The 6,123-nt window shown below is 42.5% G+C and overlaps 1 long non-coding RNA gene across 5 annotated transcripts in view; it reads right to left on the reverse strand.

Moving 5' to 3' along the window:
- The window catches only part of LOC115947992, a 177,462-nt gene that overhangs the window by 127,154 nt on the left and 44,185 nt on the right, over positions 1 to 6,123 (reverse strand). For all 5 annotated transcript variants that reach the window (XR_004081848.1, XR_004081849.1, XR_004081847.1 and 2 more), the window contains exon 2: positions 1,064 to 1,127. This is a non-coding gene — a long non-coding RNA (uncharacterized LOC115947992). The remainder of the gene's footprint in view (positions 1 to 1,063; positions 1,128 to 6,123) is intronic.

Raw genomic sequence — 6,123 nt, forward strand, 5'->3', positions numbered from 1 at the left:
GGAAATGTCCCAACAGAAATCTCTGCAGCACTGCCATAGTTTGCAAGCAGAAGGTGGCACCTTTGGGTTTGCCCCTCTGCTTGGAGCATGCCATGACTGAGGGAAGGCTGCTGGGCACAAAGTAGCCCATTCCTTACTCCCTGAACTCTGTTTGCAATTGGTATCTGAATTTCTTGAGAGGCAGGGCAGCACCTGGCTGCCTGATACGCCAGGAGTTTAGGATAAAACCCAGAGCAGAGCAGCAGCCTCACACCCATCACAACTGGGGTTGTATTTTCAGAAGCACATTGCTTGATGTTGCTGCTTTCAGGAAGGAGATGAGTCCTTCTTGGAAGAGAAACCTGCTTAAGTTAGGGCTTTATGGTCCTGGCTCAAGCACATGTAAAGGAGCCTGAACTCTGTTTGCAGGGGGCAGCTTCAGGAATTAGCCTCTGTTTTCTCCTTCTCTCTCCCTTCTCACTTCAATTGCCTGATCTGGTGGTAATTTTCCTCTCTCTGGTGCCTCCCTACCCATCCTTTCCTTCTCTCTTCCCACCCTGTCAGCCAATGACAAAAATAGAGATGAGAAGAGACACAATTGCATAAAAGAGGGGATTTTTCCATCTTTAATCGCAGAGGGGGATTGGTTTGCGCTCTGCCTCGCTGCAAAAGCTTTGCAGGTTGGGCAGGTAAGATTTGAAGGGAGGCTGTGCGATGCATTGAGCTGAGCTGGCCCTTGACCTCCAGCTCCCTGCCTGCTCTGCCTCCAGCTTTAGTGAAGGCACCAGGCGTGAAATGGCACCAGCAGAGCTGCTTGGTGCTTTTCTGAGCAGCTTTTGAGAGGAGGGAGCAGCCATCTCTAATGTGCTCTGCCTGTGGCGTGCGCATCTTCCTCGGGCACACCTGGGGAGGAACATCGCTCTGGGTTCGCAGCACTAACACAAAAAGCACTTTTCTGTGCACACACTGGCTCTGTGGCTCAGCAGATATAATGCTGTTGTACCCCAAGATCAGTTTCTATTTAAAAAACCTCAGCTACTGATAACTTAAGAATGAAGGAAAAAGAAAAACTAATCATGCTTACCTTGCTTTTTGGCAGGTTAAGCTTGGGGGTTTCTTGTTCCTCAAGAGCACTGGACTTTTTGTAGCTAAGGAAAAAAAAGGAAAATACTGTAAGAACAAATTTAAAAGAAAAAATTATATCAGTATACCATTTTTTAAAAGCTCTATGGCTTTATTTTTATCTTTGCATATTATTAGAGCTGTTCAGATTAAAATTTGCAAAAAAATATTCTCCATAGGTGTATCCTCATTTTTGTTGGACAACATCAGTTCTTTGATCTTTATTCACTTGGAGGACTGTTCTTTTATTTCCAGCTCTTTGCTTTCTTGCCTTTTTTTCACATTTGAAACTGAGGCTGGCCCAAAACTGCTCCAAGACATCTTATCATTTTCACCAGGGCAGTTTATCACGAAATTCAGTATATTTTTCCGCCCTCCAAGAGAACAATTAAACCAATACCAGGTTAACAAAGGATGAATTTCCAGGTACCATCAGCACAACCTGGAATATGATCCCTCGTACAAACCAGGGCAATTTCATGCATTTCCACCAGTACCATGGCAAACTGCTCAACGATTTCTGAATGCAGAGCTGGGTCCTCTGACCAACATGTACTGCCTTGCCCTTGTGAGCAGGGGCTCATTGCCTTCTTTTTTTTTGCCCTCCATTTTCAAGATTTACAAGAGGAACAGTCCTGTCCTTCACCTCCATAGTCATTTGTACCAGCTTCAAACCACAGGAAAACCCCAAAAGGAGATGCCAAGCTCATGGCACTACTGGCCTAAGGGACAGCTCACCGTGCTCAGTGTTTGACTGTATATTCCTCATACAAAATTAATTGATGATGTCTTTTTAATGGACCACAAACAGCTCTCAAAATTAACCACAAAGAAGTAGACTCCATTCAGAGATTTGAATCCAATAGACCACAAACAGCTCTCAAAATTAGCCACAAAGTAGACTCCATTCAGAGATTTGAATCAACAAAATATGAGCACAAAAATAAAATCATTCCTGTTATGGTATTCTTTTAATAAATGCTCCTTAGTACGGCTACAGGAATGATTTTCTCTAGTGTACTTTGGTCTGGACTTCCTAAACACATTTGAGAAATTTCCCAAAACAATTTTTGTAGAGAAATGGATCTATCAAGATTAAAAATTTCCCCTGGAAATTCACTGTCAATATTTTTTTAACCTACTTTTCTTCCTCACTCCCTCCCCAGGAGCTCTTTGTCTCACATCAGTGCTCTGCCACTCTTGGATCCTATGAGTCCTTCTGCCTCGATGCTTCTTGGGATAAAATGATCTTTCCCAAGAGCTCTGATAGGCTGCTTTAAATCAGCTTTTTCTTGATTCATGCATTTCACAATTCTCTCTCCTCTCCATTCTTGCAGCTATAATTACTGATGAATTTAAATTTTATTTTAAAAAAGCAAACAAACCAAACCAAACACAAAACAACAAAAACCAAGACACAAAGAAACAAACAAAATACACACTAAAAGCCATCCTATCCCTCTTTCTCCCAGAATATGCATCTTTTCCTGCCGGAAATGACCCCCACAGAGCTGTGCTCAGGATGGCAGCAGGGCTGCCCGAGCCAGATGGAAGCTGCTGAAGACCTTGGAGATCAAGCCACCAGCCTTCAATCTTGACATTTGGTCGTGGGTGGCAGATTTTTTTCCTTTCGCACTTAAAAATGTTGCAAACCACAGTAGTTCTCTTCGATGGGGAGCTGGAGGCTGATTAACCTTATCTTCTTCTGTGCAGATACAGATGTGGAGACACAATTTCATACCCACTCTGGCCAGAACTGGTGTCTGGACCATCGCCCAAATCAAAATCTGACATCCTGAGCCCTACACCCTCTAGAGATGTCTAATGGGGTTTTGATGCCATTCAGGGGATGGGAATCAGGGGTGAATAAAACTTGCCCCTTTCTGTGCAGCCCTGACCATCTCCACATTTTTAGCATCGTTACAGAACATTTTCTTGATGGGCCAAAAAAATGAGCCCAGTTTTCTAGTTATGCTCCCCCTAGGACACGATGCTGAACCAGCAGGACCTTTCCCATCACAGGTGGCAGGAGATGGGACCATGCACCTCCTTTTTTTTTTTCAATAAGGAGGATCCTTCTTTTTCTGCTTTCATTAAACCATGTGCCTGCACTGTGAGCTCAAAATGACACTTTTGAATAATTTAAGATAACGATAATAGAAACATTAAAAAAAACCTCTCGTAGAGACCAAACCCAATTCCTCTCGCAGCTTCTGAATTAGTTTCTCACTTGTAGCCATTTCTGCTCTATCTTAAGAGCTATTAAAAAAAAGTCACGATAGATATTAGGAAATTACTAATGCTTTTTTGAAAGCACCTATTGCTTAATCTTCTGCAGGACTATTTCTGGATTCCTGTGCAGCTTTCATCTTTACCCTGAGTGTTTTACAAGGCGCCTCGCACGCGCACAGCCCGAGTGCAAAGAGGACGGGTTGTTTTTGCGCATTTTCCCTGCAGCTGTTTTGTTCCACTGGAGATGATGCCTCACTGGGTCAGGACTGTTTTTTTGGTTTTTTTTTTTTTTTTTTTAATTTGCTTTAAGGGATGAGCTTTATTTACCAGACAACATTAACCATTTGGATTTCGCAGCTCCAAAATTCCTTGCAGGCATTCTGAATATATTAGGGTGGTTTGTTTTTTGGCTTTTTTTCCCCCCTTGCTTTTAAGTTCTATTTTTAAAGCCCATAATGCTGGGTCTGACACAGCTGGGGACTTTGCTGTTTTTTCATTTCTTTTCTTTCAGGGAGGCAGAAACACAAACTACTCCTAAAACACCAGGATCAGGACACCGTAATTTTTTCCCCAGCAACATCTGGAATATTAAGAGACTGGAGTGGGATTGGAGTAGCGTTGGCTGAACCAATCTCCAGCAGGAGCCTCCCCCTGCTCGCGCGAAGGGAGAAGCAGCCGGAATGTGAGGAGCGGCAGCCGCACTCACCGCTCCGTGACTCCAGCTCCATGCCTGCGCTTCTCCATTGATTTATGGGGCAGCTCATTTCCAGACCCACCTCCTTCAGGAGGAGGAACTTCAACTGGATGTGGATAATAGGGTCCTATAGCCCTTAAAGCACTCGCTGCTTCTTCCTGGGGTGGGGAGGGGAGGGTTACGGGGGAGAGAAATATTCCTCCTCCCTTTGAACGGGTCTGGAAATGAACCGAGATAACTGATGCATTTTTAATTTAAATAAAATAAAATGGAAAATGTAAAGCTCATAACCCAAAGCAGAGCTTGGGCTGTGGAGGAGGAGATCCCTCACCCCATTCCTGCCGTGAAAGCCACACAATGGAAGACGCGCTCGCCTTCCGCCCATTCAATCTCTGCCTTACATCTCTATATCTATACACACATGCCCCACAAAGACATATTTTCTACGTTAAGCCTATGGATTACTGGCTCAGGCCCTCACAAAAAAAAAAAAAAAGAAAAAAAAAAGAAAAAAAAAATTAAAAAAAAAATGTTTCCAAGGCAACGAGCCAGGGGTTGCTATGGCATCTCGGAGCGAGCAGCTGGGCCAATCCCGCTCCCTTCGAGCTGGGAAGGCGCAAAGCCTCTAAATTTAATGTCAGTGCGGAGAGGAAGGGAAGCTGTTGAGGCATGCATGATGCTGAGCGTGCGCTTGCTAAATGCGGACAACATGGCCCCCATGATTAGGACCAGCACACTAATGAATATTCATTGGGCTGATTAAAGCAAAGTCAATTAACTACTTGACTGCTTGATTTTTTGCTGGATTTTAGTCGTCTCTTTTAACCATTTTGCCACTGGGGATGCTCTCGTTCTCCCCTTCATCTCCCTCTTTCCTCCTCTATATTTCCTTCACTGGCAATTAAGGTTCAGATTTTTTTTTCCCTTGTCTTTATGCTTTTTACTGACAATAACCCATCCTCCTCATATTTTACAGCTCACTTTATCTCACCAATAAATCACATTCTTCTAGGGTCACTCTCTTCCACTACAGTTGCAGGTAAAGTAGAAGGTCACAGTTTTCCATCAAATTTTAAAATCTTACTTGCGATTTGATTCCAAATCCGCAGCTAAGCAATAATGCTGATTTTCTACTTCACAGTGGGATTTTCCCCCTTCACCACAGCCCTTTGTTTTATAACACAGGGGGTTGCTGTGATCGAGGTCAAGGGCTGCAGAATATTTTTTTTTTTTTGATTTGTTAGGTCCGAATTCCTTCAGACAGACAACTCAGACTGAATGTTCTAGGAAACCTAAAGGGATCCTAAAATAAAACAACAATTCATTAAAGATGGTTTTCAATTTAGAGAGATGTCTCTCCCAGTGCAGTAGTGATGTAATAAGACTGTGAAGAGGACTGCATATTTTATAAAGATCATTTTTCAGAATGTGCCTGAAAACTAAAACATGTGATTAAATTAAAAATAAATGAAAAATTGTTGGTAAAAAAAAAAAGTCCACATTTGTGAATCCAGCCCTTACAACCTAGCCTGGGAAAACACATAAATTTTCACCATGTTCTTTGGCTTGTTCTGAAAACTCTCTCAGGTTCCTGTATTATGTATACAGGGAAAGATGCATTTACATGACAGTTATGACTCTCCTGGAATGGAGTTATTAATAGTTTGAAGTAAGAGATCTGATGGAAAGACTGGAAAACCTGACCATAATCACCCAGCAGTTGGGTTCTTGCCTTTGTCAGCAGCTGAAGGAAAAACACACAGCAAAAAGCAGAGTGTACAGTGGGGCAGGGACAACACTGATTTCAATATTGTTTGTTGAATTCAGCTACATGCGAGCAAAAGAACCAGGGAAAAAAATAGCAAAAGAGGAATTAAATGAGAGGATAACTCTGTGGGGGAAGTTTACATTTTTTGTAAGTGCAAACAAAAAAATGTTCGGTTTCTCTTCTATTAACTCCATGGATGCACTGGTTTCTCTATTATTTTGCAGGATGATGCATAGATTTACACTGGTTTTTAGATACACAGTTATAAAAACAGACAGTTGCTTCTCCACCAAAACACAGAAAACAGGGAATGACAGTGCTTCCCTAC

This window comes from Geospiza fortis, unplaced genomic scaffold, assembly GCF_000277835.1.
Source record: "Geospiza fortis unplaced genomic scaffold, GeoFor_1.0 scaffold188, whole genome shotgun sequence".
Lineage (NCBI taxonomy): Eukaryota > Metazoa > Chordata > Aves > Passeriformes > Thraupidae > Geospiza > Geospiza fortis.